This window comes from Oncorhynchus mykiss, chromosome 1 (genome assembly GCF_057628025.1).
Source record: "Oncorhynchus mykiss isolate SJ-2025 chromosome 1, ASM5762802v1, whole genome shotgun sequence".
NCBI lineage: Eukaryota > Metazoa > Chordata > Actinopteri > Salmoniformes > Salmonidae > Oncorhynchus > Oncorhynchus mykiss.
In genome coordinates, this window is record NC_143022.1 from 77516190 (window position 1) to 77534573 (window position 18384).

General features: G+C 43.8%; 1 protein-coding gene and 1 long non-coding RNA gene across 9 annotated transcripts in view; one reads left to right on the forward strand and one right to left on the reverse strand.

The window, feature by feature from the left end:
• Window positions 1-18384, forward strand: part of ebf3a (EBF transcription factor 3a) — a 73357-nt gene that overhangs the window by 10453 nt on the left and 44520 nt on the right. The gene's annotated exons all lie outside the window — the stretch shown is intronic.
• On the reverse strand, window positions 9436-11862 carry LOC149985649 (uncharacterized). Its single transcript, XR_016497195.1, has 2 exons — window positions 11396-11862; window positions 9436-10399 (listed from the first exon to the last, which is right to left on the reverse strand). It is a non-coding gene; the product is annotated as an uncharacterized LOC149985649 (long non-coding RNA).

The window sequence follows — 18384 nt, forward strand, 5'->3', positions numbered from 1 at the left end:
CACACACACACACACACACACACACACACACACACTCACTCACTCACTCACTCACTCACTCACTCAAACTTTTCATGTTCATGCCTCAACAATATTTCCATCTCCGTGTTTTATTTATGTCTGTTTTCAGTGTAACCTATTTGACAGACGTGAGTTTTTTGACACCCTGTGAGAAAGGAGAGAGGAAACTGGCCACTGCACCCTGGACTGGAGTGATGTTTGAGTGAAAGTGTCTCCTTTTGAGCCAGATTAGGAATAGCAGGAAGTGTTGAGAGTGAAACCTGTACTTGGCAGCTCTCTGTTGGCTTGCACTTGCCGAAAAATGAAACCCAGACCCTCTTTGCAGCCTTGGAGCCAGAAACTCCTTCCCACTGTTCCAACATCCAGGATTGGGTAATACTGTTCACTAAGCAAAACATGACCTCAAATTATTCTGTTCTGTTTTTTATTCCCTCCTCCCTCATGTCGGTTTTATCACAGTTTGTAAATGTCAAGACATGTACAAAGACGCACAGTATAAATTATATTTTCCAAATGACGCTCTCATGTTTGGGTTCACATGAGTGGCGTCTGAAGGTAACATGGTGCCTGGTGTACACGGGGGAGACCCACCTCACTTGTGTAGGATTCCCCATGGGCATCAGCTAATGGCAAGACTTGACAACAGCACAGAAGATGGGGGTGTTGTGTTTTACTAGTGCTGAGCCGGGGTGATGACTTTAACATGTGTGCAGAGAGAGCAGGAGATGTGTGTGTTTATTAAAGAGAGAGAGAGAGGGGTGTGCTGTACAAGAAATAAGTCTGGACCAACAAAGTGAGGGATTCGGCTCCAGCTTGACTGCACTGAAAGACGAAACATGGTTCCACATGTGTTGAGAAAGAGCAGTCCATCTGTCCATGGAGACAACCCCTCTCCCCCTCTCCTTTTCTCCCCCTCTTTTCCCCCATTTTACTCCCTTGGTTCACTGCATTGACAGAAAAAGGCCTGGTCTGGGGCGATGGGATGAAGGCATGGGCAAAGAGCAACACTGGACCTCACTCACACACACACACACACATGCATGTGTACATTTGCACCCCTGTGCACACACACACATATTTTTGATTTATAAAACAAGTGATATTTCTTTGTAATAATTTTGATAGTTTATATTTTCCAGCTTCGGTTTCACTGTCTCCTATTACATCCAATAACTCTGTGGAGTACCATGGTAACACTGTACATTAAGTTGCTCTAAAAGACGATTACAATCAAGCATAATATTTGGAAATGACTATATATTGTGATGCTGTAGAAATGTAATTTCTAAGTGTAATACAGTACACAATGAAAATTGTACTTGAAAATGAAATCAAACCTAAATAAAATGTCGCTCTAGCTCCAATGTTTAACAGCCGTCCTTTATAATTAGACTCTGTAGCTGTTTAGTCTTTGTTTGGTTTCTTAATGCGTTAATGGTACAAATGCTTTTTCAAACATCCTCGGCTCCTATGAATCAAATTTAGGTCACCCGTCGTACTGTTTTTACATGCTTTTATCCATTTGAAAAAATATTTCCTTTCTTTCTTTTGGCATGTTCTCACTCCCATTAAATCCTTATTAGGTTCCCCCTAATTGTCAAACTAACTGTTGGGTCAACCTCAGTCGTATCTGGCCGTAAAACAGCACATTAGGCCCTGGTGAGGGATATATGTGGTATTCCATCAGAGATGGAGTAATGCTGGGGTTTTATGGTTAAGTACCAGTTCACGCCCACGCCATTTGTTTCGCATTAGGCTGGAGGTTTTGTAAATCAGATCAATATGTTTGCCGTGATGTGATTCCTCGCCGGGATCTCCCGAGTCGTTCTTTCCTCCACTACTTTTCTTATGGGACCGGTTGTCGATGCACACTCACTCCACCCACCCCTCCCATCCATCTCTCTCTCTCTCTCTCGATCCCTCCCTCCATCTCCACCTCAATCTATTTCCATTTTCTGAATGTAGCAATTTGTAGTGTGACATGGCTGAGATTAGGATGGGATGCAGTCGGAGGAGGATTGCATTGGACATGGTCCTGCTCCCATGGCGTGGGGTCACATGACAAAGATGGGGAATTGTGGGATGGGGTCATCAGTTACCTCGAGGAAACGAGCGGGTCTTCTGGTCGCTCCGATGGCCCCCAGGGGTGCCTGGGATAGATCCGAGGGAAAGCCCCAGAGAAAGTCCTGAACCAGTGTCATTTATTAAAAGTGACAAGTTATTTCTAAGTATAGCTCCTTTTTCTTTTTTGCCCTCTGTCCACAAATCACGTAGATATGATAACTGTAAGGATGACCCCCCCTTTTTTACATATACACATCTTCCATTCAGTCTGGGAACATTTGTATTCTGTTTAAGGACCTAGTTACTATTGTTTGAAATCAGGAATTATTAACAGCTATGAAAATATTTCAATATGCGTTCAAAAATTTGTTGTAAAACGTTTGTCTTTGTAAATGAAAACCATCTTGTTGCATTTAAAACAATCCACTTCAACATCTATTTTGGTGGCGTAGTCAGATTCTCATAATTCTTATATTACTGTAAAGGGTAATATTAGATTTTCTTAAACGATATTATTGTATTCTACAATGAGCCTCCTTTCCCCTGTGGAGTGGTGTGGTCCTTTTGACCTCCTCCCCCTCCCCCTTTACAGCCGGCCCCAACTGCGTTAATGATATATGACAGAAATTTCCTTGTGCTGGTTCAGTGGCAAGAAAGGTCCTGGCTAGTCTATATCAATCCATCTGTCTTATGTCCCCATGTCTTGAATTACCGCTTGATGGAAACCTGCTGCTGGCTCCTCTTGCCAATTGAAATCAGATCTCCTCTACAGCCCGGTGTAATATTGATCCATATTCAACACCCAAGCTGCCAATCAATCACTATTGATTTACAATAAAAAACACTCCTATGCTTGTTCAGCACCACATTCGATGCGGTGGAAGAAAAAACAGCATTGTGCCTTTACCATGCAGGGGCCAGAGCAATATAAATATGTGAGGAAAGGAAAATGTATTCTTGGTTTGAAACCATGACAACATGGTTAGTGTACACCATCAAGTGCTACAACAGAAACAATGTTCCACTCCAGTCATGTGAAACGACGATCCATTCCTGTCATGTGAAACGACGATCCACTCTAGTCATGTGAAACAAACCAATAACAATTGTTTAATGGGACAACATTTCTATTATGAGTCATGTATTGAAGAAGTCCTGCCCTGTTTCTGAATTAGCATACATCTCTATTGCAGTGGGGAAGTATAACTGTCATGTCAAATCTGTCTGAAATTTAAATGGAAGGCTTTAGACTTTAAATGTGGGTTCAGCCATGTGCACTTCAGATTGATTTCTACATGTTATACAATGACAAGACTTCCTGTGGCTTGATATGAATTGGCCTCTCGTTATCCCACCCTCATACACAGACATGCTCTCTCCCTCCCACACCCTCACTATTAGAGCCCAGTGTTGAGTATAGAGCAGCCTTAGTAGCTCCTGATCATGTCTTAGTCCTCCCCCCCGACCCTCTGTAAAATAACTGTTCCCATCCAGCCGGTCCGAGTCCCGGCGCAGGCCCATGGACATCTGAAATATATTATCCCCAATCTCTGACATCCAGGAGTTTACAGTTTTATAATGATGGGGAAAACCACATGTCCCTGGAGGGAGCGCACATTTTTGGGATACCTCCCCATCTGTTTGGTTCTAAACTCAGGCCGGACCAACAGGACAGCACGGCACATTTTACCAGCCCTGGTCCAGCCAGTCTGGAACTCATTACATTGTGTGATAAAGCAAATTCAACAGAGTTCCCTCCTCAGTGATTGTGGCACCGTCTCTCGCCTGGTTGTCCCTGTGTATGTACTGGTTGTTTGTTTGTCCTGGAGAGGCTGACTGAGGGTTAATGCAGGGACCGGGCCAGCCAGGTTGGAGGCGACGCTAAACTTGAGCTGCCTGGCATTGCTCTGCTCCCTCACGGCTGGCCTTGTTTGGACTGCAGCTCCGGTTTGCTTTCTTAGAGGGAAGCTGAGCCCTCATAATCACTGGCCCTTCCTTTGGATGGGGAGCGTTGCACAGACAGGAGAGAGTGATGACATAGTCCGAGAGGCCTTGCCAGTCCACCGTCGTGCTCTTAGCATATTTATTTTCTCTGCTCATTGTATGGTTTAAGTCACATCGTATTATGTTCGACCCTTATGCACGTGCAGATCACTCTGATGGGATGAGGTATATGCTATTGACCTGTGGGCTTTGTCTTCACAAATCATTGTGGGGATTACTGACTGGCTGACCTGAGTGTAATCTTTATCAGTCTAAATGACCATATCCTCTGCTTTTGGCAGCTTCATACGTGAACTGATAGACCCTTGACAGATAGAGGAAACCTGACCATTTTCAGAGGATACTTGTAAGATCTAAACCGTTTCAATATAAGAACAAGTGTTCTTGAGACCTCCCTATTGTTTCAGACTACCGAACGGGGCTGCCGGAAAACGTGTGGCGAGACGGCATTAGCCACAGCACTTTTCAACCACTTTTAATTTAGTTTAATAGCATATATCGACACAAAATAAAATATATTGAGACAATGCATTAAAAAGAGGGGCAAAGTGCTGTTTTTTAGACCAATTTGCCTCATGATTTGTCAACTCACACACACTTTCTCTGTCCTTCACATCGGAGTGCTGCTGCAGGCTCTTTGCATGTCTTGACCAATCAGATTAACGGAAATCACAGATCATGCAGGCCGGGCACCCCGCTCTCCACTTTCCTCCAGTATTTATTTAGCAAGCGGGATAACACATCACTCCCAAAAGACACAAGCAAAAACTCTTCCATAAATGTAGCAGCCTATACATCTAAACATTAGAGATCTGACATGCTGTATTGCATGGAAATGAGACATATTTTTCATTCTGATCAACTGTAGGCTACTATCAACAGCAGCTGCATAGTCTAGCCTACTCTGCGCCCTGTCCCTCTAGCCAGGGTAAACAAAGTGGTAACATTGTGTCATTATAGCCCATTTGTTTGTGAGAATTTGGTTTATATTCAAACTTGGGCTGACTAGGCAACCTAGACTTTTTCAATCCCAAATGATTAACTGGAATTAATCAATAAACACAATAGCTGACAGACTGTGAGGAAATGTTTTATTAGGCCTACAGTTGCATAGGGAAGGACAACACAATGTAAACCTGGATAAAGCAAGCTCAGCCCAGTGAGTTTTATTGTCCAATCATGTTGCCTTCTCTGTGTCTGTGTATAGGAAACCCCCTAATCCTTCTTTATTCAAATATAATTCATAAGAACAAGTACAAGTTTGCTGCAGTTTGACAGGTTTTTCCATCCTACCCAAGTTCACAAGTTTTTCCAATATTTTTTTTCAAAGGATGTGACCATGATTACAAAAACTCTGGTCCCATCACAGCCCATGTTATAACTTTTTTTTTTTTACAACAGATGAATCACGTAATACTGTATTAGCTACAAAGTTTGACCTGGTTAGGTTACCAGATCAGGAAAAACTACTGGTCTCTGTATTGTTTTCCCTCCGCACCACTCTGAGACCTGTTGTGCCACGTCTGCTACCGAGAAGGTTTTATTCAAATGCCACTGTTGTGTTTTGGTATTGAAATGGCTTGTCGATTCGAATAGGGTCAACCTGGCCTGACAATACAATCTCATTGTAACCGGTGGAGAGTGAAAGACATAGCAGTAGTGTAGCTTCACCAGAACACACAGTGAGATTGAAGGAGGGGGACAGAGTGAGTGGCTCCTCCAGATGGAGATCCAGGATAACAACCCTTTCCCAGAGATTCCATAATAGGAATCTACCCAGGCTCGCCTATTAAGTTGTGCAAACAACGAGGAATGAGCAGAGAGAGAGAGAGAGAGAGAGAGAGAGAGAGAGAGAGAGAGAGAGAGATAGGGGTAGAGGAGATTATGTGGAGTGAAATGGACAACCCACATGGCTTCACCTCTCTTGTGCAAGTGCCAAATAGACACTATCAGGAAAGTCTCAGGTCATGTGGTCTACAATAGTCAAAGAACAGCCTTGCAAAAAAGGCTATTTTTTTCAGTCACAGAGGTGCATGACAAGATTTGTTTTTGTTTTCTGTTGGGAAAGGTGAAAGTATGACATGCAGTTCAGGAAGGTCAGTGTTGGGGTTAAGAGGTCGCAACCTCTTTGGTACCTGAGCAACCTCATATGGTTTAGCCTTTTCTCAGGCTCCTCTAAAACGGGGTTGAAATATATGTGTGTGTGTGTGTGTTTGTGTGTGTGTGTGTTTTGTTGAATGGTAGGTTCCCTAGTGATCTATCATCAGCAGCAGAAACACAGATAGGATGGCAGCTACTGCAGCTAATCAGCGTAAGACAGATTGGCAGGACTTTCTCAGTTAAGATGCAAAACACCAGGAACAGAAGGAGTCAGAAAGACTGAGTACAGTGGTTGTTGAACGTTGACCTCTCATACAAATAAAGAGTATGTAGAACAACTGTATAATCATCCAATGAAAATGCTTTTTCCTAACCAAAGTGTTTTCTTCTTGTCATACATAACAATTGGCTATTATTTTTCTCGTGTCAGTTCTACCAAACATAACGTAGTCCCCCAATGTCTCTAAAGCTGCATTTTTTTCAAAGATAGTTTATTTGTGTACAGATTGGCCTGTCACTTTGTGAAACAACATTCCTGATGTTTTATTGTTGCTCTGCCATCACCCTCTCTTCCTGTTTACAAAGTGGTTTTTTTGTCGTTTGAGGGAAGTAAACTTCATCAGGTCGACACTGAGGTGTGCTTCTCATGTCACTCAGTGGAGCTTTCCACTAATGAAATGCTGCATACAGATTTTTGCCTGCGGGCTCAGGGGGATAAGACCGTGGAAACAGAATGAAAAGAGCCCCTTTCCACATTCGCACTCACACACGCACGCACACACGCACGCACGCGCACACACACACACACACACACACACACACACACACACACACACACACACACACACACACACACACACACACACACACACACACACACTTGCTTGAGTGCATCCATGTGAAGAGATCCAAATCTGCAATTTATTCAAATATTGATATTTCTACTTGTCAGGAGAAAGGTGCCTTGAAATTTCCTCTGAGTACTCCTGTCATAAAAATGGCAAAAAATATGTCAGATCATTCATAAATGGAGTTCAGCACTCTGAAGTCAGTAGGGAAAAGCAAAAAATATATATATGCTTGTCAATGAAGAATAGGAGCAATATTAAAGAGACTAACACTTCCTCTTCCATCATGTCAAGTAATCAGCCATTGCAGGCCCATAGTGTAAACTTGTGTAGCAGTTTGTGTGTGTGTGTGTGTATGTGCATAATATATTTGAATGTGTACATATGTATGTATATTTATCTTCATGTGAATGAGTGTGTGTGCAGGCCATGTTGTGACTCCTGCTTAGATCTGTTTGTTGTCTCCTCTATCGAGACACACCATTTCCCATCCTGCTTCAGCCAATGGGAGCGTGGCCCCCCTGCAGAGGTCCGTAACCGGACGCTGCCCTCCATGTGGTTTGAATTAGGGCCCCTGAAGCTGTGAAGGACACCTCGAATGACGAGAGGCACTCACACACAAATTCCAATCTGCTGAACGGTGGTGGAAAATAGTTTTTTCGGGAAACCTCCACGATTTTTTTGGCTCGGGCCCGGAGCGATTAAAACAGGGTGGAAACCAATAACTCAATGAATCATGACCATTTGTCCTATGAAGTCTGCCTCACTCAGTCACACCCACATGCACGTCCAAATCAGCTCTCTCAGATTAGAGCTTTTCAAACTAAACCAGAGAAAAATCTTGTTCAGTATTCCCTTGGCTGAATGGAAGTCTCAACACTGGGAGCAGATGAGGCAGACTAGGTTCAGATAATGCATGGGGCAGCGAGGCTCCATTGTGCGAAGGCGATACAGAAAAGGACCCAGTATCTCTCTCCGTTGGCCATGTGACACTATAGTTCATAGCTGTTGACGAGGAGCGGTTTGGCACAGCTTGGGACCCATCTGGGTGGTACAGATACCCAGACAGAGGAGCTATTTTACAGCTAGGCATCTGTGTGGCTGAAGAGATATTTAGCATATGCTGCTATACCGGAGAATATGCTTCCACATTGCCAGTCATAGATTAGTGCTTATTTCCTAAAGCCCCATGGAAACTCTGATAGATGCAGTACAATCCAAAGTTGGCTACGTGAATAATAATTTTTGTATCTTTGTTGCTTTGGTAGCAAACACATCCTATTCGACTTTGTAATGACTCCATTGATTTAAAATATATATATATATATATATAAAAAAAAATGAAACTATATAATTTTAATTATTTATTTCACTGTACCCTGCAATCACTCCTGCAACCCTGTACATGTGACTAATCAACACTGAATCTGAATTTCTGGATCTGAATCTGAATGGCCAATGTTAAGGCTAGGACCATGGCTGGCAGGTTGAGACAATGCCTGTCCATCTACCTGCATGCCACCTTTCATACAGTGTGTCCACAGTGTGTGTGTGTGTGTGTGGGGGGGGGGGGGGGCATGTTCAGTCGTCTGGGCTGCAACACGGACCAGTGCTCTGCTGACAGGGAGAGGGTAAACGTTTACCGCCTCAGTACTCCATTAACTCCGTGAAGACACTTGAAAATAATGATATGGATTGGGTTGGTTTTGGCAATGGCTTCCACAAAGGAAGGATTACTTGTTGATACAGTAATAATATAGTTAGGTGTTATCGGAGTATGTGTGCATTTCCGAGTAGTCAAACTAGTCTGTATATCTGTTCATATATGTGTACGTGAAATGTGTGTGTCTCATAAGATTACACACCTCTTCCCACAATCAAACAGCGACATCTTCCTCAAACTATTCAAATGAAGGCATACAAAACTGGGGGTAACAACATTGTCTGATAACGACGGCCTTATAGATCCCTTTGTCTTCCATATCTCTTTCTCTCCCTTTCCTCTCTCCACAAGGCTGTCACACATTCACCCCCTAACAGAGCGCTCTTCCACAGAGATCAGGAGCTCCGTTCCTGTCAGCGGTGCTTTGTCACGTAGCAGAGTAGCGTGGAACTCACCCAGAGCTGTTGAACAAACATCAGTCCAGCCTGTCAATAGCACCTCTGCAAACTAATTGCCTGTTAAATTAACCATCCCCGAAGCTGCCCACACACACTTTGACTCTAAGCGCACCTTGTTAGAGGACAAGAGATACTCTTCTGTTTGACACCTTGTTTTTATTCCTACAATTTTTGTAGCTGTGCACAGTCCAGTGACCGTGAGATGGCTTTTTTGTAATTCATACAGAAAACCTAGGGTACAATTAGGTGGGTGTGATTTTACTTCACAAAGCAAGGGTTACAGTATGTATCATTTTATTTTTCTTGTTTCACTCATTGCATGGTCATAGACAGTTCACCTTGGACCATCTGTTATTGTTGTGTTTTTTTCCGTAGTCATTAGACGGTAGTAGTGTAGTAGCCCGTTGGTTTGTCTGTAAGCCTGTATTAACAGTGCTGTGGGATTGACACAGCTGGGGAGAGCAGCTTGAGGCTCTACGCTCAGGTATACACAGCGGGGTTCAAAGCTCCTTCCTGAATCCTGATCAGAGCGCTACCTTGGCCAACCGATGGCCTATTAAATATACATGGGCAGGGGTCAGATCTGCAGGTCCCCGCTTCCTCCCAGTCATGTGCACTTAAGCGGAAGGGCTGGGCAACAATAAAAATCTCCTCTCGCTCCAGTGAGCTCTCCCCTGACACCTCCACCTCCAGTGTGTACGTCAAGGACAGCGCTCACCTAGCGCTGCATTACAACCCTGCCTTTGTGAATAGGCCAAATGGTGGATTTTCTTTACACTTGTCATGATATATTTATATTCAATAACACCCAAGACCACTCTGTCTCTCCATCCTCTAGACGTTGATACAAAGAGAACGAGTTTTAGGTGTAGTTTTACTGTGGTGTAGTGGTTGGACGTGTGATAAGGTAGGCTAGGAGGCAGAAACAGCGAGGAATGCTGCGGTGGTCCTTCATGCCCAGGCGTGAGTAATGTATTCAGAGTGACAGTCACTCTGTGTTGTTCGTTAAGCCTGCTCTGTCGGCCTAATGAAGTGGAGCAGCAGTTTATCAATTCACCCAGAGGTGAGCCACTTGTGTCGGGGGGGGGGGGGGGGTTTACCAGGCGTCACAGTGGTCAGGTTGGTGCCCCTTTCACCTCCAGCAAGTGTCCAACGAGACAGCGACTTTGACAGCGACAGCGGGACACACAAGCTTTCAGCGGGAGGTCCACTAAACAGGATCGGTGGGCATTGTTGTCATCCTATAAAAGAAGCAGACAGAGAAGAAGCAGATAGATAGAAGAGAAAGGGTGTTGACTGAATCGGAAAGAGGATCATGAAAGGAGATGTAAAAAAGTGCCTATGTGGTTGTTCATCTACAGAATCAGCACACAGCACAGTGTACATCCATAACACACAACTCAGGGGTTTCTCCATCAACAATCCCCCCCCCGCAACTACGTCCCATCCTCCCCCACTATTCCTTCCTCCATTTCACATTGCTTGTGTTCATTTAGACAGCAGTGACCTGCCTTGTACACACATCAGCCCTTTCTCTCATGAGTAATTGCGATGGTCTCCTGGAGGATAATGTGGTTTAAACTCCACGTCGCCTGTCTATTAGGAGAGACATGATGGCAACCACAAATAATAAAATACATATTTATTCCTCTATATGTGACGCTAACTAGGCAACATATCAAGCGGGTGCTGCTGCTAATGGTCTCTCTCTGTCTGATATGGTACCCTCTATTCCATTTCCCAAGGGCCTCGCCTCCACATATCTTCTGCTTCATTTTCCACGGGAGCCCGGTCGTAAATGCACATACACCTCATATATATTTGATAGTTAATATTTATCCTCGCTAGGGAAGTGCACTTTACATGTGGTAACATACGATTACCTGCGATTCGTATGGCAAAGAAACAAAAAAATCGATGTGGATATATAATTCATGACAGAGGGGCTATCAGTTTTTATGGCTCTCTATCCAGGCTCATTAAAGTTTTATCATAATTGACTGGAAGCAGGAGTTTTTAAAGCATGTTTCATTCCCTCACTTTCTACCTTTAATAATTAAGTCAAGTTTAATTGGTTGTATTTTGAAGCACCTAGATGATAGCACTTTCCATATTCAGAATCATTAATTATAGACGATGATATGTTATGCATTAGTGTGTGAATTTATTTATTCAGTAAGGCAGAGAAGGTATGTCATTGCCTAAAAATCATAAGAAAAAAAAAACTATTATCTCACCCGCTTCAAACACCCCTTTTGGCTGTTTAATGCCATGATATGGCGCTGTCTCTCCAAACTCCCTCAAGAACTATGAACCCTGAATCGACTCCACTGATTGGTGGTCAAGTTGCTCTCTTGACGGCAGATTGACAGAAGAAAAATTGCTCTTTCAAATTTCACCCTTCATTCGCTGCAGTTGTTCTTCCACACATCAACTCTCTCCTCCGTGTCTGAGACAGACAGAGGCTTTATCCATTAGACGGTAGCAGGGCGGACGACTGGACAGATTGAGGTGGGATGGAGGACACAGGGCTGGAAGACAATCCTACATTTGAGCACTCTGAAGGAAAATCAATCATGTCATCATAAGTGAGAAGTATGGATGAATTTCATCAGCTGGTTTCTGTCCCGTTCATGCCACTGGCTCTCTGACTGGTCTGTCCTGCTGACTGGCTGCCTCAGTGACCCCAGGATTTAAGAAGGGGAGGATTCTGAGATCTGTTGTAATAAGAGAGATAGGTCGGTAGTCTCAGTGTAGTTCTCTAGTAGTGTGTTAAGTGCACAACTGCTGGGAACCTCTGGTGGTTTCCCCTGACAATGTGGTAATGGTTTAACCATCTGATTTTGAACTAAACATATTGAATGATTTCGTAAGAGGATGTTTCGCAACAATCTCCAAATATGAGGAAGTGTTTTAAAGGGCACCAGGACTTTGTCTCTTGACACCTTTACCCCATTGTTTCATGAGGTCACATATGAGCACTAAAAGCACTGTGGGTATAGGGTGTGAAACGATCCAAAATGGATGAAAGTGATGACATGGAAAGCAGCGAGGAGAAATCGACAGCTAGTTTACAGCCTTGTTGTTGATTCAAGCGACAGAGAGAGAGAGAGAGAGAGAGAGTGATCGAGAGAGTGAGAGAGAGAGTGGGAGAGAGAGCGAGAGAGAGAGCGAGAGCAAGAGCGAGAGCAAGAGCGAGAGCAAGAGCGAGAGCAAGAGCGAGAGAGAGACAGAGAGAGGGAAGGGGTTGGTTAAAGTGGTGATAAATTTAATGGAAAAATCAAATACAAAACAAATTCATTCCTCTCCACTTGATGCTTGAGTCGTTCCTTTCTTGGCCTGTCTTAAGCCTTTAAAATAAACTGTCACTCCTTATCGATTGAATCTGAATTGTTACTGAGATTTCTGAAAAGTAGTCTTGACACACACCGTGCAAATGGTAATCTTGGGAGATGAGAACATGCAGACTGAACAGCTAACACTTCAGACTTCAAATAAAAATGGCTTTTCTTCTCGCCTTTCAAATCTAACTTAATGCACTTTGTAGGATTGCACATTTCATTGATTAATGTGTTGTACTACAGGATATACATATAGAGTATATCAACAGCATTGCTAATAAGGTGTCAAGTTTAACCCTTGCTTGCTGTTAGACAGAAGGAAGCCATGCCCTCCATCATTGGAATTGTTCATACACAACAACAATAACAACAACAACAACAGAACATGAAACGGTTGTGTCACAGTGTGTTTACCATTTGCGTCATATCAGTGATGGAGATGCCATGATCAAATTCAACTGATATCATATTAAATGTTCAACGACCAGATAAATGCACATTGTAAGTGACAGATAGTGAAATCAGCATGCCATGGTATGATTCATTTTACAGTATGTGTCAAGTACGGTGTGTTAATTGAAGATAGAGAGGTTTGTGTTCAGCAGTGTAGCTGTGTGCCAGGCAGAGCTGGGAGAGACAGAGCTCTGCTTGTATCAACTCATCCACTAGCTGACAGGCCTGCAGCAGGAGAAAAGGATTTCTCCAGATTGAGTGCCATTTTCTCTTCTTTAACAAGGAACTTAGTGTGTAAAGGAGATCTGTCAGGATGAAGTGCAGCTTGACTGCTGCCACCCTCCCTCTCTGTCTCTCTTCCACCCCTCCTCCACTCTGTCTCGCTCCCTCTCTCCGCCCGTATCTCTCTCCCACTCCCTCACTATCTCTCTCTTTCGTGCTCTCTCGCTCTCTCTCTCCACTCAATGGTTCCCTCAGGGGATCTTCCTTGAGCATTAGCAGAACACATCCAATGTCCCAGCTACATGATTCCATGATATGATTTGTACCGGGGATTGACAATAATCCCCAAATAAAGTTGAAAGTGAAAGACTCTCAATAAGAGACACAGACAAGCAAAACCAAACCTTTTACAGATTTTCGTTGTCTTCCAGAGCATGGAAAAGGAATTGGCTTTGCATTAGATAATGGCATTTTAGCAACAAATCCAGTTTGGTCTTTTATGCTCATAATTAATTCCTACACAGGAACCTCTTTGATATACATAATGCATCACACGCTCATTTAAATGTTCAGTTCCTCTGTTTTTGTAGTAGTTTATCATGACTCTTTACCTCTGCGTGTTTGGAAGAGTATGTTACTCACTTGTAGACAAAGATATCTGCTGGAGTTGCAGGATGTCATAAATTGACAATGCCATTATAGTTACTTCTTAATCCTTTTGGCTCAGCATTAGTAAGAGCTAACTTTTTACCTCAAGTGGACAGGGATGAGATTCACCCGCATGTTTTAGTCAGTCTGCTAGCTTCAGAAGTTTCGGTTAAAGAAGAAAAACACATCCTGGGCTAATTTAAAATGTACTCTTGCATCCGTGATTGAAAACAGCCTCACAGGTGAGCAAGAGAAAGACAATTAGTGCATTTCCGCCAGAGAAGGAGCTGCATACTAAAACACACTGAGTACTATTTCTCCATCTGGCCCCTAGTGTGCAGGGAGCAGCAGCTGAGGTCTGGTTTCAGCCGTCAATCACTGCAGCCTCGCTGTGGGGTGTGTATCCTGGTGAGATAGCCTAGCGCCAGTCATTAGCCAGCGCTGCCAAACTGTACTGGGAACTGCCCTGCCTCACTCTTCACGGCGGTTTAAATATCCCCAGCACTGTGACAGGATCAGTTTAGCGATGTGTTGGATTGATCTCCTCTTTAAAGTTTGGCCTGAGGCGACTCTAATTGGGAACGAGGCTGACTCCCACTTCCCTCTCTCCCTCAACTGTCAGTCAGTGCTTTGTTTACTGAGGACATGCCCAGACCTATTTACTGAATAAAGAGGAGACGTGGTGAGGATGCTGCTGATCACACCGAGGCCCACAGCGGGATCTCACCACTCTGGGGAGGGAACTCCGTTTTGGACTTTTTCGGCTACTGACAGTTTAGCTTCCACAGTAACCATCACATGGAAGAGAGGTTTGTTTTTTCTCTGTTTATCCTATGTACCCTACAAGGCATGGAGTACAGACAAGGTGCTTGTATACCTCAGGGGAATTATTCTGACACCTTCCAACAGTATGCAACATATGAGAGGATGTTTACAAGGAAAAACAGAGGAGGAAATGTGTTTCACTTCCACCATCTTACATATGCTGCTTGTGGAAAATGAAAACCCAATTTGACAATCCTCCTGAGATAGCTGGAGATTTCCTGATACACAGCAGCTTATTGTATTTGTTCAGCTTGCTGTAGGGCAGAAACCCTGAAATCTATAAGCCCCTAAAACCTTATAACCAAACCATCTGCAGGTGTCTTGGCTACTGCCTTCCAGTGGACCGTTCTGGAGGAGAGTGCTTTCGCCCAATAGACCACTTCCTAGTTCCTTTGAATGAATGCCTCCTCAGATTAACATTCTCGTTTAGGATGTTTTCAGTGGCGGTGAATGACAGAGCCTTTGGTTGCGCTGGAGAGGCAGGTCCATTGATGCCCATAGGGATTTATGAATGATGAAGTGCAGGGCCAGCCACTATCAGAGGAACACAACACTGCTCTTAATAGAAAAGCATTTAACAGGGAGAGAGGAGGGGGGCTGGGGGGTGGGGGGGCTTTCTGACACTCTACTGATAAGAGGCAGCTCTTCAGAGGTGATGGCGGTTACAATGAAAGACGATGGGGTGATGGGAATACAATGACACACATGTTGCGTCTGACAGCCGGTGATTTAGACGTGGGGGAATAGCTGGGCTGGGAACACAGTTTCTCTACGAGCCCCCATTTAAGGCAATAGCATAGCATCGCCATAGTATCAACTAAGATACGTGTATATGTAGATTCTACAGATATATATTTGGGCATTAAACTCTGGGCTCAAACAAAAAAATGCTTGTCATATGTACCTACTGTGCTGTACATTGTAGTATGAGCAAGATGAGGAGGAGACGAAGAGGGATAGAGAGGAGTGAGAGCAGTGTCTCAGAGAGAGAGAGAGAGAGAGGGAGAGAGCTGTCAGTTTGAGGAATGAGTAGGATAAGAGGAAGGGAACGACTTGGCAGATGGGCAGAAGAAACCGGCAGCGCACTTATCAATTAAACATGTAAACAGCGAAAGCAGGCAGGGACAGAGACAGTTAAATAAACATTACACCACACTGGAATTACGGTACACTCTGAAAACGCCACCATTTTAAACTGTCTCCTCTCCCTATGCCTTTAAGATGAAGCCATTGGACTTGGCCTAAAGGCTTTTTTAGTTAACCCAGCCTTAGTTCCCCATCCTTAACCCAGCCTTAGTTCCCCATCCTTAACCCAGCCTTAGTTCCCCATCCTTAACCCAGCCTTAGTTCTCCATCCTTAACCCAGCCTTAGTTCCCCATCCTTAACCCAGCCTTAGTTCCCCATCCTTAACCCAGGCTTAGTTCCCAATCCTTAACCCAGCCTTAGTTCTCCATCTTTAACCCAGCCTTAGTTCTCCATCCTTAACCCAGCCTTAGTTCTCCATCCTTAACCCAGCCTTAGTTCTCCATCCTTAACCCAGCCTTAGTTCCCCATCCTTAACCCAGCCTTAGTTCCCCATCCTTAACCCAGCCTTAGTTCCCAATCCTTAACCCAGCCTTAGTTCTCCATCTTTAACCCAGCCTTAGTTCTCCATCCTTAACCCAGCCTTAGTTCTCCATCCTTAACCCAGCCTTAGTTCTCCATCCTTAACCCAGCCTTAGTTCCCCATCCTTAACCCAGCCTTAGTTCCCCATCCTTAACCCAGCCTTAGTTCCCCATCCTTAACCCAGCCTTAGTTCCCCATCCTTAACCCAGCCTTAGTTCCCCATCCTTAACCCAGCCTTAGTTCCCCATCCTTAACCCAGCCTTAGTTCTCCATCCTTAACCCAGCCTTAGTTCCCCATCCTTAACCCAGCCTTAGTTCCCCATCCTTAACCCAGCCTTAGTTCTCCATCCTTAACCCAGCCTTAGTTCCCCATCCTTAACCCAGCCTTAGTTCTCCATCCTTAACCCAGCCTTAGTTCCCCATCCTTAACCCAGCCTTAGTTCCCCATCCTTAACCCAGCCTTAGTTCCCCATCCTTAAGGTAATGAAACAGATTATTGTTTCAGGGCAGAACTAACAGTCTCCTACTGGAACAGACCTCCCTCGACGAAAAACTTTAAATCATGAATGAGAATCCCAATCCTGTTGACATTGTCCTCTTTTTGTTGTTGTTGTTAGGTCTTTGAAACATGACTGGTTAATTATGGACTCCTACTGTGGCAGGTTTGATGCACGCAGAGTTGGAGCTCACCAGGAGATCTGAGATGTATCTGTAGGAGAAGAAATGAGTAAAGGGAAATTGAATTAACATTCTGTCTCTTTTTCTTTCTGTCTTATCTCTCTCTATGTTGAGTGCATTTGTGGTCAAATGGGGGGTGAATATCCCCACTTTGACATTCAGCACAGATGCTATCACGTAGCCTTAGTATTTAAGAACACAGAGAAGGCAGACAGACATCTGTCAGTTGTTGTGTTTGAAGTGAATGTGAGTCGGCCGCTGAAAAACACACTGGACACCAGCCCATTCAGACCACAACGTCTCAGGTGTTTACAAACGGAAGAGAGAGTGACAGCAGAAACCAGAGATGAATGGATAACTGGGGTTGATCTCCAGTCCTCATCCTGTGTGTTAAGTTATTCCTTAGCTGCTGCCCCAGTGGGGTGCAGGGGATCAGGAAGTGCTATCCAGGCAGCAGACAGCCCCTGATAGACTCCATATGAACACTATAGTATGCACAGAGAATTTGGGCTTGTCCTTGCCTATACATAACTTCTGACTGTATGTAGCAGAGTGAAGTAATATCATGCAAATGAGTGGATGGCAACATTAAAAGTGATTGCCAGTAATTATGATTCTCTGTAGTTGTTTAGTAGTATAGCAACGGCAGCAATAGTACAGATAAGAGTTACACAGTAGCGGTGGTTGTATAACAGTGTATTTTGATATCAATGTCAGAGGAGTGGCCATATTCATGTATCTTCTGTCAGCGCTCCTCAGACCTGTATCTCTTTCAGACCTGTATCTCTTTCAGACCTGTATCTCTTTCAGACCTGTATCTATTTCAGACCTGTATCTTTTTCAGACCTGTATCTCTTTCAGACCTGTATCTCTTTCAGACCTGTATCTATTTCAGACCTGTATCTTTTTCAGACCTGTATCTCTTTCAGACCTGTATCTCTTTCAGACCTGTATCTATTTCAGACCTGTGTCTATTTCAGATCTCTGTCTCTTTCAGACCTGTATCTCTATCAGACCTGTATCTCTTTCAGACCTGTATCTCTTTCAGACCTGTATCTCTTTCAGACCTGTATCTCTTTCAGACCTGTATCTATTTCAGACCTGTGTCTATTTCAGATCTCTGTATCTTTCAGACCTGTATCTCTATCAGACCTGTATCTCTTTCATACCTGTATCTCTTTCAGACCTGTATCTCTTTCAGACCTGTATCTCTTTCATACCTGTATCTATTTCATACCTGTATCTAATTCAGACCTGTATCTATTTCCGACCTGTATCTAGTTCAGATTTGTATCTATTTCAGACCTGTATCTATTTCAGACCTGTATCTATTTCATACCTGTATCTATTTCAGACCTGTATCTCTTTCAGACCTGTATCTCTTTCAGACCTGTATCTATTTCAGATTTGTATCTATTTCAGACGGGTATCTATTTCAGATCTGTATCTATT